The 16,659-nt window shown below is 45.2% G+C and overlaps 1 non-coding gene across 1 annotated transcript; it reads left to right on the top strand.

The window, feature by feature from the left end:
• The first annotated feature begins 15,665 nt into the window (after window positions 1-15,665).
• On the top strand, window positions 15,666-15,740 carry Trnas-cga. The gene has a single exon. It is a non-coding gene; the product is annotated as a tRNA-Ser (tRNA).
• The last annotated feature ends 919 nt before the right edge of the window (window positions 15,741-16,659 follow it).

The following is a 16,659-nucleotide window of genomic DNA, read 5'->3' as shown; positions in this document are numbered from 1 at the left end:
ACGCTGAGAGTGAAGTTGCGCATCATGCAGCCTATTGTGCACAGTTTGAGTCGTAACACGACGCCCTGTGGCTGCACGAAAAGCGTTATTCAACATGGTGGCGTTACTGTCAGGGTTCCTCCAAACCACAATCAGTAGGTAGCGGTCATCCACTGCAGTAGTAGCCCTTGGGCGGCCTGAGCGAGGCATGTGAACGACAGTTCCTGTCTGTCTGTATCTCTTCCATGTCCCAACAACGTCGCTTTGGTACGCTCCAGACGCCTGGACAGTTCCCTTATTGAGAGCCCTTCTTGGCACAAAGTAACAATGCGGACGCGATCGTACCGCGGTACTGACCGTCTAGGCATTGTTGAACCACAGACAACACGAACCGTGTACCTCCGTCCTGGTGGAATGACTGGAACTGATCGGCTGTCGGACCCCCTCCGTCTAATAGGCGCTGCTCATGCATTGTTGTTTACATCTTTGGGCAGGTTTAGTGACATCTCTGAACAGTCAAAGGGACTGTGTCTGTGATACAATATCCAACGTCTATCTTCAGGGGTTCTGGCAACTGGAGTGATGCAAAACTTTTTTCATGTGTGCATGTGTGGAAGAGGATATAGATGAAGATGAAATGGGAGATATGATACTGCGTGAAGAGTTTGACAGAGAACTGAAAGACCTGAGTCGAAACAAGACCCCGGGAGTAGACATCATTCCATTGGAACTACTGACGGCCTTGGGAGAGCCAGTCCTGACAAAACTCTACCATCTGGTGAGCAAGATGTATGAGACAGGCGAAATACCCTCAGACTTCAAGAAGAATATAATAATTCCAATCCCAAAGAAAGCAGGTGTTGAGAGATGTGAAAATTACCGAACTATCAGTTTAATAAGTCACTGCTGCAAAATACTAACGCGAATTCTTTACAGACAAATGGAAAAACTGGTAGAAGCCGACCTTGGGGAAGATCAATTTGGATTCCGCAGAAATATTGGAACACGTGAGGCAATACTGACCCTACGACTTATCTTAGAAAACAGATTAAGGAAAGGAAACCTGCATTTCTAGCATTTGTAGACTTAGAGAAAGTTTTGACAATGTTGACTGGAATACTCTCTTTCAAATTCTAAAGGTGGCAGGGGTAAAATACAGGTAGCGAAAGGCTATTTACAATTTGTACAGAAACCAGATGGCAGTTATAAGAGTCGAGGGACATCAAAGGGAAGCAGTGGTTGGGAAGGGAGTGAGACTGGGTTGTAGCTTCTCCCCGATGTTATTCAAAAAATGGCTCTGAGTACTATGGGACTCAACTGCTGAGGTCATTAGTCCCCTAGAACTTGGAACTAGTTAAACCTAACTAACGTAAGGACATCACAAACATCCATGCCCGAGGCAGGATTCGAAGCTGCGACCGTAGCGGTCTTGCGGTTCCAGACTGCAGCGCCTTTAACCGCACGGCGACTTCGGCCGGCTCGATGTTATTCAATCTGTATATTGAGCACGCAGTAAAGGAAACAAAAGAAAAATTCGGAGTAGGTATTAAAGTCCACGGAGAAGAAATAAAAACGTTGAGGTTCGCCGATGACATTGTAATTCTGTCAGAGGCAGCAAAGGACTTGGAAGAGCAGTTGAACGGAGTGGACAGTGTCTTGAAAGGAAGGTATAAGATGAACAACAACAAAAGCAAAACGAGGATAATGGAATGTAGTCGAATTAGGTCAGGGGATGCTGAGGGAATTAGATTAGGAAATGAGACACTTAAAGTAGTAAAGGAGTTTTGCTATTTGGGGAGGAAAATAACTGATGATGGTCGAAGTAGAGAGGACATAAAATGTAGACTGGCAATGGCAAGGAAAGCGTTTCTGAAGAAGGGAAATTTGTTAACATGGAGTATAGATTTAAGTTTTAGGAAGTCGTTTCTGAAAGTATTTGTATGGAGTGTAGCCATGTATGGAACTGAAACGTGGACGATAAATAGTTTAGACAAGAAGAGAATAGATGCTTTCGAAATGTGGTGGTACAGAAGAATGCTGAAGATCACATAACTAATGAGGAGGTATTGAATAGAATTGGGGAGAAGAGGAGTTTGTGGCACAACTTGACAAGAAGAAGGGAGCGGTTGGTAGGAAGAACATGTCAAGGGATCGACAATTCAGCATTGGAGAACAGCGCGGAGGGTAAAAATTGTAGAGGGAGACCAAGAGATGAATACAGTAAGCAGATTCAGAAGGATGTAGGTTGCAGTAAGTACTGGGAGAAGAAGAAGCTTGCACAGGATAGAGTAGCATGGAGAGCTGCATCAAACCAGTCTCAGGACTGAAGACAACAACACACATGTGTGAAACCCTGGTCCATTATAAGAGAGGGCCTGATGGTCTAATCAGATCAGGTTCAGTGAATAAATAAAATAATTTTTCCTTTAAACTCTAGGCTCGAGAATTTCTGTAGTTGGCAGTTGTATAGCGACCACTACCCGCTTTTCCCGAGTGCGAAGCATCGCTGGTGAATTTCTGCTGCGGGGCGCGCCGCGTCCACACGCCCGGCTGAATTAACCGCGCGCCGAGACGGCGCCATTACCGGCCCTGACGGCGAGTCAATGCTTAATGACCGCACCGAGTGGACGCCTCCGGCGCGGCTGATTAACACGGCCGCCGGCGGTGCGTGTGACGTCACCGGTGACCCGCACCGCGGCGTGGGTGTAGGCCTAGCCGGCCGCGGCGCGACCTCAGCGCCGCCACCACACAACACGCCGGACGGTGGGGGTCAGCGGCGGCGACGGCCCGTGAGCGGCGAAATAACGCAGGAGACCGCTCCCAGCTATTCCTGCCCTGCTTTTGGTCTCTGGGGGACTTTCGCACCAAAATCAGTTATAAAGAAGATGGATGTACACTGATGAGCCAGAACACAAGACGGCCGGCCTGCTATCGACACATCCCCGTCCAGGAAATAGCAGCGTCACGTTATGGGGTAGGACTGCCAGTCGGACCCACGCACGGTGCATGTAGTACCAGTGAGCGTGCTGTCCCTGTACAAACGGTTCAAATGGCTCCGAGCACTATGGGACTTAACATCAGAGGTCATCAGTCCCCTAGAACTTAGAACTACTTAAACCTAACTAACCTAAGGACATCATACACGTCCATGTCCAAGGCAGGATTCGAACCTGCAACCGTAGCGACCGCGCGGTCCCAGACTGTAGCGCCTAGAACCGCTCGGCCACTCTGGCTGGCGGACCTTCTCAGAATTAGATTTCCGGAAAGCTTTTGTCACCGTTATTCACAAGCGACTTCTAATCAAGCTGCGGGCCTATGGAGTATCGTCCCAGTTGTGCGACTGGATTCGTTATTTCCTGTCAGGAAGGTCGCATTTCGTAGTAATAGACGGCAAATCATCGAGTAAAACTGAAGTGATACCAGGTGTTCCCCAGGGAAGTGTCCTGGGACCTCTGCTGATCCTGATCTATATAAATGACCTGGGTGACAATCTCAGCAGTTCTCTTAGGTTGTTCAAGATGATGCTGTAATTTACCGTCTAGTAAGGTCATCCGAAGACCAGTATCAGTTGCAAAGCGATTTAGAAAAGATTCCTGTATGATGTGGCAGTTGACGCTAAATAACGAAAAGTGTGAGGTGATCCACATGAGTTCAAAAGAAATCCGTTGGAATTCGATGGCTCGATAAATAGTACAATTCTCAAGGCTGTCAATTCAACTAAGAACCTGGGTGTTAAAATTACGAACAACTTCAGCTGGAAAGACCACATAGATAATATTGTGGGGAAGGCGAGCCAAAGGTTGCGTTTCATTGGCAGGATACTTAGAAGATGCAACAAGTCCACTAAAGAGACAGCTTACACTACACTCGTTCGTCCTCTGTTAGAATATTGCTGCGCGGTGTGGGATCCTTACCAGGTGTGATTGACGGAGGACATCGAAAGGGTGCAGAAAAGGGCAGCTCGTTTTGTATTATCACGTAATAGGGGAGAGAGTGTGGCAGATATGATACGCGAGTTGGGATGGAACTCATTAAAGCAAAGACTTGTTCGTCGCGGCGTGATCTATTTACGAAATTTCAGTCACCAACTTTCTCTTCCGAATGCGAAAATATTTTGTTGAGCCCAACCTACATAGGTAGGAATGATCATCAAAATAAAATCAGAGAAATCAGAGCTCGAACAGAAATATTTAGGTGTTCGTATTTCCCGCGCGCTGTTCGGTAGTGGAATGGTAGAGAGATAGTATGATTGTGGTTCGATGAACCGTCTGCCAAGCACTTAAATGTGAATTGCAGAGTAATCATGTGGATGTAGATGTAGAATCTATGGATTACAACACCTGTGCCACTTGTGGTCATAGAGCTAAGAAATCTGCACCGCAGTTGGTATGACTGCACAATAACGTGATAAACTGGAGACTCAGGGACACTGTTGATTCAAACGTGGGCTGTGAAAAGGTCGAGTCTCTCCGCCGTTTTGATGTAGGTTTTGAGAGATTTCTTACATTCATCTAGTGGTATACGAGTACTAGCCCTAAGCTACGCTTCACACAATCCATCCAAAAATGTGGATTACAAAACTCATTTTATTCCACTTTATTTATGGCAGTTTACATTAGAAAATAGAAATAATGTAACGAATGCAATGGATCATGATCAGCTGCGAAGTTTTGCATGCAGACAAACGGTCATCAGAGTGGAATGCTTCTCCACTTCGCCAGCGTGAAGGTGACATTTTTTGTTGGTTATTTTTGTCGGTGTTCAAAAACACTTTTTCAATCGCTCTGACTATTTAAAATTTTAGATTTTTAATTTTGTGTGTCGATCAAGCATTACTGCAACATGAAAAACTTTTTTTGAATGTTTTCTACATATATTTTTAACTCGTTGCATACCCTGGATTAAATCATGTGAGAATTTACCTTCAAGATCGTTGAATGAAAATGGCGGCACTCATTGTCAATATAACAAAAATACAGAAGATTTAATTTGAATATGCTATTGAAATGTGCTTGCCGTTCAGTAATCAAAGTAATCTGCCTTAAAAGTGCTAAGTGGATAACTATCATCATTAGGGATTCGTAAGTTTCGTATACATTGTCTGTAGTACGTAGTTCTTGGGGCAGAACACGTTTTCACATTCACTGAATCACATTAAAAAGGGCATCTTTAGAATTATCTCCCTTCTTGGCTAAATTTCTACGGGCGCACATGTTTTACATCTACATCTACATCCATACTCTGCAAGCCACCTGACGGTGTGTGGCGGAGGGTACCTTGAGTACCTCTATCCGTTCTCCCTTGTATTCCTGTCTCGTATTGTTCGTGGAAAGAAGATTGTCGGTATGTCTCTGTGTGGGCTCTAATCTCTCTGATTTTATCCTCATGGTCTCTTCGCGAGAGATACGTAGGAGGGAGCAATATACTGCTTGACTCCTCGGTGAAGGTATGTTCTCGAAACTTCAACAAAAGCCCGTACCGAGCTACTGAGCGTCTCTCCTGCAGTGTCTTCCATTGGAGTTTATCTATAATCTCCGTAACGCTTTCGCGATTACTAAATGATCCTGTAACGAAGCGCACTGCTGTCCGTTGGATCTTCTCTACCACTTCTATCAACGCTATCTGGTACGGATCCCACACCGGTGAGCAGTATTCAAACAGTGGGCGAACAAGTGTTCTGTAACCTACTTCCGTTGTTTTCGGACTGCATTTCCTTAGGATTCTTCCGATGAATCTGTCTGGCATCTGCTTTCCCGACGACTAATTTTATATGGTCATTCCATTTTAGATCACTCCTAATGCATACTCCCAGATAATTTATGGAATTAACTGCTTCCAGTTGCTGACCTGCTACATTGTAGCTAAATGATAAGGGATCTTTACATCTTGACTGTCTGGTGATTCAAGGCGATGGAATGTCGCAGATGTCGCAGTGCTCTGGTATGCTCAAGGACAGCGTCCACCATGTGTGGACGCACTCTTCGAATTCGAAACTCGATTTCAGCACGCTCTGTCTGACGCGCCGACGTGATTCAGCGTGAGGCGCTGTGTTCGGCAATTGAGCAGACGCATCTGATTGACCGTTATAGTCATAAGATGGAGCGCTTAAGAGTAACGCCTCGGAATTTTTTTATGTGAAAACTCTTAAGGCTTATTAAATACAACAAGCGTTATAAACGCTCTGCATCTTTATCCTTCAAGTCGGCATATTTGCAGGCCTCTGCCTCTAGAGGGCTCAGAGCTGTAGCGTGCGACATGGCAGTGCGTAACGTAATTACGTTGGTGTGTGAGGAACAGAATGCTGTAATCGAGTTTCGAATTCGAAAATTTCGTCCACCCGTGGACGACTGTCCTTCAGCATGACAATGCGAGACCGCACACGAGCGCTGCATCTGCAACAAGCCGACGCCTTGGCTTCACTGTCATCGATCACCCTCCCGTGCAATTTTCACTCGCTTTCAAAACATTAAGAACAAGACTTCATTTTGATAGTGATGAGGCGGTGCAAGTGGAGGATAAGTCGTCGTTACGTCTACAACGTCAAAAAAGTCTAGTGACGATCTCAGCAAATTGGCCTCTCAATGGGAGAAGTGTGTTCTCCGCCAGGGTGACCATGTTGAGAAATAAATACGTAAACGTGAAGAATCAAGATGTAGAATGTTAAAAGCTTGGCCGACCGGAGAGGCCGAGCGGTTCTAGGCGCTACAGTCTGGAACCGCGCGACCGCTACGTCGCAGGTTCGAATCCTGCCTCGGGCACGGATGTGTGTGATGTCCTTAGGTTAGTTAGGGTTAAGTAGTTCTAAGTTCTAGGGGACTGATGACCTCACAAGTTAAGTCCCATAGTGCTCAGAGCCATTTGAACCATTTTGTTAAAAGCTTGAAATATAGTGTATTTCATACTGAGGAATGGATTGCGAGGTCACTAATAAAGACATCTTTCTGAAATTTGGCTGAATTACTCTTAGGGCATGTCCGCAAGCAATAGTAAGCTAAGCTTTTTATTTTAATTTATTCATTAGTTACTGCAAAAGCAAACAACAAAACCCTGTCTTTGATTAAACATTCACCATTTTATTATTTTTTCAAATCTCAAAAAACTGTGCTATTACTTCGAGCGCAATACGGTATAGATAAGAAAAATTTCTGATATTTGATTTCAGATACGAACTGCAGACTGCTGGACTTCCACCATGGACTCACCTCATTCAGACAGAGCAACTTCAACTCCCCGGATGGGAGGCTTAATGATGACTGACTTTCTTAAGAAAATCAAAAAATGTTGTCCTAGAACCAATAAATAATGTACAAATTGATTTACTTTTATTACTTCACTAGTTCCTCCAAAAAATTGGAAAAGTCGCTTTTTTATTGTCTGACTGAGGAGAATGAACCCTTAAGTAACGAGACTACGTGTTTACTTCGTTAGCAGCAATAAATAAATAAGTAATGTTGATGGATTCCTGTGGTACGTTACTGTCGGAGCAATATTTGTCTGTGATACGAGGCTTTGTTCCCACACAGAGTGTCCCTTCGCGAGCGGGCCGCACGGAGTGTTTGTTTACGTCCGCTGACCATCTGGCCTGTGATTCACTCGTCATCTGCCTGCCGTCCCACTAGCCAGCCTCAGCTCTGTCTGGTGACGACGAAAGAGGGGACAGAATATCGCAGTCGGCTGGCGTTTCCTCAGTTGTGGCGTACAAGCAAATAAACTGTTCGAACCTCCGTGCAGCGGGACAAGAATCCCAGCATCCGTTGTCCACCTAGCTTTAATCCTTAATGTATGAACACACTTTATATTTTGTGGACCTTTATAGCAATAACGACAATAATAGATATGAAACGCAACCTGTAGTAGCTTCTACAACACTAGTTTCCAACCGTTCTAAAGTCATTAACCCCGAGTGCAACCAGATATTAAGCTGTAACCCCCCCCCCCCCCCCCCCCGCTGCACTATCATCAACAATAGTGTCTAACTATAGAACGAGACAGAAGTTTATTTCAACACTTTTATTTTTAAACGACGAAAAATAAATAATGTTTAGCTTTTACAGATATTTTCTTACACTACAGACGTCCGCCCGACAGCTGAGTGGCCAGCGTGATACACGATGATTTCTACCCACAGAAGTGCTAACTCAAATCTGTGCCACACTCTGCCATTAAACTCGATTCGACGAAAATCAAAATCGTGCCAAACCCATCTACCCCTGTAGTCCTTAATATTTAATTTTACTATTTCATGGCCGGCCGGTGTGGCCGAGCGGTTCTAGGCACTGCAGTCTGGCAGCGAGCGACCGCTACGGTCGCATGTTCGAATCTTACCTCAGGCATGGATGTGTGTAATGTCCTTAGGTTAGTTAGGTTTAAGTAGTTCTTAGTTCCAGGGGACTGATGACCTCATATGTTAAGTCCCATAGTGCTCAGAGCCATTTGAACCATTTTTTTTACTACTTCATGTGTGAAACAGAGCTTTCGTATTTAAATTCCTTCCTTTTTCCCCCTTTTTTTGTGAAATTAATATTTGTTGTGTCTCTTCGCTCCAAGCCTCATGTAACCCTTGTTCAAATGGCTCTGAGCACTATGGGACTTAACTTCTGAGGTCATCAGTCCCCTAGAACTTAGAACTACTTAAACCCAACTAGCCCAAGGACATCACACAACACCCAGTCATCACGAGGCAGAGAAAATCCCTGACCCCGCCGGGAATCGAACCCGGGAACCCGGGCGTGGGAAGCGAGAACGCTACCGCACGACCACGAGCTGCGGACTGTAACCCTTGTCAAACATATTAACCTTAGAATGAAATTTTCACTCTACAGCGGAGTGTGCGCTGATATTAAACTTCCTGGCAGATTAAAACTGTGTGCTCAGGTGGTAGAGCACTTGCCCGCGAAAGGCAAAGCTCCCGAGTTCGAGTCTCGATCCGGCACTCAGTTTTAATCTGCCAGTACGTTTCATACCAGCGCGCACTCCGCTGCAGAGTGAAAATCTCATTCTGGAAACATCCCCCAGGCTGTGGCTAAGCCATGTCTCCGCAATGTCCTTTCTTTCAGGAGTGCTAGTTTCTTAAGGTTCGCAGGAGAGCTTCTGCAAAGTCTGGAAGGTAGGAGACGAGGTACTGGCAGAAGTAAAGCTGTGAGGACGGGGCGTGAGTCGTGCTTGGGTAGAGCATTTGCCGGCGAAAGGCAAAGGTCCCGAGTTCGAGTCTCGGTCCGGCACACAGTTTTAATCCGCCAGGAAGTTTCATAATAACCTTCATTGTAATAATTTGTATGTTTACCACTATTGTTATTGTATTTACTGCCTCACTGCAAAATTAACAAAATTGACACTGATAGTAGCGAACTGTGTACCTAAAACTGAATACAAGCAAATAACACGGAAGAAGTATGCGATGAACTCTTGACATGAAGACAAACAATAAAAGGAAAATGTAAATGGAAAACTTACTGCTTGGAAAAATTGAAACAACAGACGAAATTCATATACTTTATACCTCACCGTTATCTTTGTAACATTTCCGTCCTACGAGCCCGGGTTCGATTCCCGGCTGGGTCGGAGATTTTCTCCGCTTAGGGACTGGGCATTCTGCCGTCATCATCATCACTGCATCCCCATCCGGCTCTCAGGTCGCCCAATGTGGCGTCGAATGTAATAAGAGCTGCACCGAGGCGGCCGGACCTGCCCCGTAAGGGGCCTCCCGGCCAATGGCGCCAAACGCTCTTTTTACACTACTGACTAATGAGTCAGTGGGAAAATTGGTGCTGCTTATTCATCGCAATCTTCTTTTTAGAATGCTAAGCAATTTTCAATGTATTACAAGTGCTATCTACAACGCCTCCTCAAAAAATAAAGCACAGTATTCACATCGAGGACAGACGCTTGTTAGAAGTCACGCTTGCTCAGCACCGATCTGCCCAGTAATACTTGCTTCGTCCACACGATGCTCCCCCACTTAAAATCAAGCAAGCTAAACTGCGTGTACTACACGTAATCTGTGGGAGAAATTTCTGATAATGTACGTTTGGAGTCCAGCGTTGAATGATAGCGAATCATGGACTGTAGTAAAACTGGAACATGTGCTGCTACAGAAGAACGTTGAAAGTTACGTGGGCCAATGAGGTAGGAAATGAGGAGGTGCTTCTCAGAACTAGCGGGAAATTTAACATCTGGAAAACCCTGACAAGAAGATGTGACAGGATGGCAAGACACAGACTATGTTAAAAAGTCAGGGAATAACTCCCACCGTACTAGAGGGAGCTGTAGAGCGTAGAAACCGTACAGGAAGACAGAGATTATATATATCACTATACAGGGTGGTCCATTGATCGTGACTGGGCCAAATATCTCACGAAATAAGCAACAAACGAAAGAACTACTAAGAACGAAATTCGTCTAGCTTGAAGGGGCAAACCGGATGTGAAGGGGCAAACCAGATGGCGCTATGGTTGGCTCGCTAGATGGCGTTGCCATTGGTCAAACGGATAACAACTCCGTTTTTTAAATAGGAACACCTATTTTTAATTACATATTCTCGTAGTACGTAAAGAAATACTAATGTTTTAGTTCGACCACTTTTTTCGCTTTGTGATAGATGGCGCTGTAATAGTCACAAACATATGGCTCACAAGTTTAGACGAACAAGTGGTAACACGTAGGTTTTTTAAATTAAAATACAGAACGTAGGTACGTTTGAACATTTTATTTCGCTTGTTCCAGTGTGATACATGTACCTTCGTGAACTTATCATTTCTGACAACGCATGCTGTTACAGCGTGATTACCTCTAAATACCACATTAATGTTCAAAATGATGTCCGTCAACCTCAATGCGTTTGGCAATAAGTGTAACGACATTCCTTTCAACAGCGAGTAGTTCGCCTTCCGTAATGTTCGCACATGCATTGACAATGCGCTGATGCATGTTGTCAGGCGTTGTCGGTGGATCACGATAGCAAATATCCTTCAACTTTCCCCTCAGAAAGAAATCCCGGGACGTAAGATCCGGTGAACGTGCTTCGACGACCAATCCACCTGTCATGAAATATGCTATTCAATACCGCTTCAACCGCACGCGAGCTATCTGCCGGACATCCATCAGGTTGGAAGTACATCGCCATTCTGTCATGCAGTGAAACATCTTGTAGTAACGTCGGTAGAAGATTACTTAAGAAATCAGCATACATTGCACCATTTAGATTGCCGTCCATAAAATGGGGGCCAATTATCATTCCTCCCATAATGCCGCACCATACATTAACCCGCCAAAGTCGCTGATGTTCCACTTGTCGCAGCCATCGTGGATTTTCCGTTGCCCAATAGTGCATATCATGCCGGTTTACGTTACAGCTGTTGGTGAATGATGCTTCGTCGCTAAATACAACGCGTCCAAAAAATCTGTCATCGTCCCCTAATTTCTCTTGTGCTCAGCGGCAGAACTGTACACGACGTTCAAAGTCGACGCCATGCAATTCCTGGTGCATAGAAATATGGTACGGGTGCAATCAATGTTGATGTAGCATTCTTAACACTGACGTTTTTGAGATTCTCGACTTTCGCGCCATTTGTCTGCTACTGATCTGCGGATTAGCCGCCACAGCACCTAAAACACCTACTTGGGCATCATCATTTGTTGCAGGTCGTGGTTCACGTTTCACATGTGGCTGAACACTTCCTGTTTCCTTAAATAACGTAACTATCCGGCGAACGGTCCGGACACTTGGATGATGTCGTCCAGGATAGCGAGTAGCATACATAGCACACGCCCGTTGGGCATTTTGATAACATCTATACATCAACACGATATCGACCTTTTCCGCAATTGGTAAACGGTCTTTTTTAACACGGGTAATGTATCACGAAACAAATACCGTCCGCACTGGCGAAATGATACGTGCTACCACGTAGTTATACGTTTGTGACTATTACAGCTCCATCTGTCACAAAGCGAGAAAAGTTGTCCAACTAAAACATTCATATTTCTTTACGTACTACAGTTTCTGGTCCATTTTAGAAACTACCCAAACTTCTATGAAGTCATTTTCATGAGATACGTTTCGATTTTGCTGTCATAGACGCATGGGAGCAAGTATTATCTATGTCTGTACTGGGTGGGCTGTAGGAGGGAGATATTGTTCACACATTCCTTTCACAAGCTATAGCGTTCACCACATTGTGCCACGCGTTAACGTTAGTATTTTAAAAAAAATAATGTTTACGGAGCGGGGTGGAGCAGTGGTTAGCACACTGGATTCGCAATCTGGAGGACGACGGTTCAAACCCGCGTCCGGCCATCCTGATTTAGGTTTTCCGTGATTTCCCTAAATTGCTTCAGCGAAATTGCAGGATGGTTCCTGTGAAAGGGCACGGCAGACTTCCTTCCCCGTCCCTCCCAAATCCGAGCCTGTGCTCCGTCTCCAATGACCTCGTTGTCGACGGGACGTTAAATATTAATCACCTCCTCAAAAAAAATTCAGTTGCTGGTAACTTACGTAATCAGTATTACAGTCGTACAAAGGAGAGAAAATGGTTAAGAATGATTTAGTTTTGTGTTCGAACGAAACACAGCCAAATAGTTTTGTTCTTCGCCTTAGAAAATTGATTTTTACCCGTTACTGGGTAATTACCACCGGGTTGCAAACCACTCTTCTAGGACAAAGATCATATTTGAAAAGAACAATTAATAAATAAATAATTCTGTGTGCCCTAGACGATGTGCCAAGCATTACGATACCAGATGTAATTACGCAATGGCAAAGAACGTGTGTTTTTGCAGGTGGACACAGATCAACACGCTTCAGCAGCATTTCTCTCGTTTGTACTTTTCAGTACTTGGTCTTCCGGCGAGGCAGCTCCTTTACCATTTCGTGTCACTGTAGGGCTCCCATATTTGCAGATAAGTCCCATACAGTAGAGTCCCGGTGAACTTACTTTGGGACAGATGATCCCGAATGTAGATATCTGGACGTGATTTCCAGTTCCAACTGTTACCGTATCACCGATGAAAACGTCACAGGAACCTCATTCCTAACTGCGGTACTAGAGCTATCAGTAATCGTTGCTGGAACAATAAGGTTCAGACTAAAATAGAAGGCCTAAGCGTGTATTTGTGCACCTGTTAGTGCGTTTAATACAAATCCTTCCATCAATGTGTCGATAAACTCTACCCTTGCTTGTTTGTGAATGAGGTCAAAATTTGCTGACGCTAGTTAAAAGACTACAGCGCTGATTTTATAAATGTGTTTTAGAGTGATAGCTTGTCATAAAATTTTAATTATTCCCTCCAACAAATAGTTTCATGTGTAATTTTTTCCTTCTTTCCATGAACACGTCCGCAGTCCGGGTAAAAATCCCTGTACCACAGGACCACAGCGATAGAGGAGACAAGAGGAAAACGGGCAGTCTGTTGACGAAGTGCAGCCCCGTTTTGTTCAGCTGTAGGGCAACAGCGCTGAAGTAGTCCACGGGTGGACGTGCAGCGTCACGTGCTACACTGTTTAGGTGCCACAGGTGTTTCCATTGTGGCCATAAGGGTGTGTTTATACCGCCACCTCGTTGCTCTCTGCTCACTGGCAGGGCCAGGTGATGGAGAACCAAACCTACCGTGTCTCAGCAGGCCATCTAACCTGCACCACCGCCGCTCGCCCCACGGCCCACTACGATCGTCGAACGGGGCCCCATTCTGCTTCTTTCCGCCATTTTGCCGATCGGTTCGGTACGCGACCGAACAGTCTTGTTTTCGAAGCAGAGCCCCAACATAATTCAGTAAGCATTTCGAAAGCGATGCCGAACGGTCCTAGCGAACCGAAACGCTGTTGTCAGTTCTCCTCGCGCCAACCAATCAAAAGCAATCTGCCTAGATTCGCGCATGCCACTGCAGCGCCACAGCAGCACGGAGTGGCTGTCAGCCCACACAGGCACGTCATTCTTCACAGTACCGAGAAGTGTGCTTAGAGTACGTAATGGCCGGCTGCCGTGGCCGAGCGGTTCTAGGTGCTTCAATCCGGAACCGCGCTGCTGCTACGATCGCAGGTTCGATTCCTTCCTCGGGCGTGATTGTGTGTGATGTCCTTAGGTTAGTTAGGCTTAAGTAGGTAAGTCTAGGGGACTGATGACCTCAGATGTTGTCCCATAATGGTTAGAGCCATTTGAACCATTTAGAGTGCGTAATACTGTTCCAATTTCGCTGTCCAAGGGCTTCCATGAATGCATGATAACGGTAGAACATTGACTGTGTTCTGGAAACTGTCGTAAATGTGTCATTTTATTCTCATTCACATCGACGTCTAGTTTTGGATTTTACGTTTCGGAATATGAAATACGAATGGAGTGTAGTATCACGCTGTACAAGTACATCTATAGAAACACCCTAAAAATTCGTCATTTCTTCTGTTTTCCGTCATTCCTTAGTTGCTTCATAAATCGTGGAGGTACGTTCAGTCTATGAAACTAATTGAAGGCAGTTTGTTTACTGCAACACGCATTTCGTTTCCTTAATTCGTGATGATGCTTCACAAATAAAAATAGAAACACGTATGGGAATAAATTGCTTTCAATTAGTTGCATGGACGGAACACATCTCCACGAACCCAAAAAATTGTTTAAGAGAGTTTCAAAGAATAAGAAGATCCATAGAATGTGGTTGTAGCTCTCTCCTAGAGATCCAACTGATGACGTAGCCTACTTCAATATGTGATACATCAACGATTTGGTTCATAAAAACAAAATTTTAAAAAATCGTGTTTTCTAGCGCGTGTGGCGCGTGCAGCTCCAGAAGTTCGTTATAGTTTATAACACGCATGTGGTGAATCAATAGTTTCATGTATGATGATATAGTCTGAAAATATTGTGGTGGGAATCTTTCATTTCTGTCTACTGTTATTAAGGATTCGATCGCTGATAAGGACTTGTGACAAGCTAGAATATAAAGACGATTGCTGCTAGTTTCATTCGCAGTAATTCACGTTTTGCTCTTATATTCCTGTCTTAATTGCATAAAAATAACAGGTAATTTGAGAGAATATTGACCCACAACTTTTTTACGCTGCTGGCCATTAAAATTGCTACACCAAGAAGAAATGCAGATGATCAACGGGTATTCATTGGACAAATATATTATGAAACTTCCTGGCAGATTAAAACTGTGTGCCCGACAGAGACTCGAACTCTGGACCTTTGCCTCTCGCGGGCAAGTGCTCTACCATCTGAGCTACCGAAGCACGACTCACGCCCCATCCTCACAGCTTTACTTCTGCCAGTACCTCGTCTCCTACCTTCCAAACTTTACAGAAGCTCTCCTGCGAACCTTGCAGAACCAGCACTCCTGAAAGAAAAGATACTGCGGAGACATGGCTTGGCCACAGCCTGGGGGATGTTTCCAGAATGAGATATTCACTCTGCAGCGGAGTGTGCGCTGATATGAAACTTCCTGCCAGATTAAAACTGTGTGCCCGACCGAGACTCGAACTCGGGACCTTTGCCTTTCGCGGGCAAGTGCTCTACCATCTGAGAGTGAAAATCTCATTCTGGAAACATCCCCCAGGCTGTGGCTAAGCCATGTCTCCGCTATATCCTTTCTTTCGGGAGTGCTAGTTCTGCAAGTTTCGCAGGAGAACTTCTGTAAAGTTTGGAAGGTAGGAGACGAGATACTGGCAGAAGTGAAGCTGTGAGTAGCGGCGTGAGTCGTGCTTGGGTAGCTCAGTTGGTAGAGCACTTGCCTGCGAAAGGCAAAGGTCCCGAGTTCGAGTCTCGGCCCAGCACACAGTTTTAATCTGCCAGGAAGTTTCAAGTGCATTAGCTGTATCAGGCCAATCCAGAAGACTTCCTTAGTTACTTAATTACCATCGGCAAGCGCTCGGTGTAACACTACGACCACGAAACAAAGAAGCAAACCAACCAATGGAAACATGTGGAATCACCACAGCTGAAGAAGGTGAAGACCAAACCAGCACCGGGTGAGATGATGCTGACAGGAGGACCATCAGACCCTGTTACAGATTTCGATGAGACTCAGGTGTGTTGTAGAGAGACATGTCCTCAGTCTCTGGCTAGCCGCGCGGTTAGAGTCGCCGTATCACGGATGGCGCGGCCCCTTCTGCCGGGGGTTCGAGTCCTCCCTCGGTCATGGGCGTGTGTGTTGTCCATAGCGTTAAGTTCGTTTAAGTAGTGTGTAAGTCTAGGCGCCGATGACCTCAGCAGTTTGGTCCCTTAGTAATTCACACACATTTGAACATTTGAACAGTCCCTGGCTAGCTGCTTTTCATGCGACTGCCCCTGGTTTCTGAGAAAACAGATGTTGAAGTTTTATGCGTACCTCCTACACTCAGCTGGCAGAAGCCTTGGGATTCCTCCTAACACCGCGTCAGACCTCCCTTTACCCAGCATAGCGCAGCAACCCGACGTGGCGCGGACTCAACACGCCTGAAACGCCTGGTTAAATCCGCAGGACAGAAAAGGTGGTTGGAATTGCGGAAAGGGGCCAAAAATGAGTGGCTGTCAGTTACACTCGAACAAATATAACTTTATTTAGTTGCCCAAACATTACAGCGCCAATTTCCGAGCTTAACTATCGACTGAATATGTCACACAATCTTATTTCTTAGGGGCACAACCACTTTAATTTTTAAAACGGCTGAAGGCCCATGATTCAAAACACAACTACAATAAATTTTTACAAGGC

Source organism: Schistocerca piceifrons, chromosome 9, assembly GCF_021461385.2.
Source record: "Schistocerca piceifrons isolate TAMUIC-IGC-003096 chromosome 9, iqSchPice1.1, whole genome shotgun sequence".
In the NCBI taxonomy this organism is placed as follows: Eukaryota; Metazoa; Arthropoda; class Insecta; order Orthoptera; family Acrididae; genus Schistocerca; species Schistocerca piceifrons.
The sequence above is the reverse complement of the archived record's forward strand: the minus strand, read 5'-3'. Positions and strand labels throughout refer to the sequence as shown.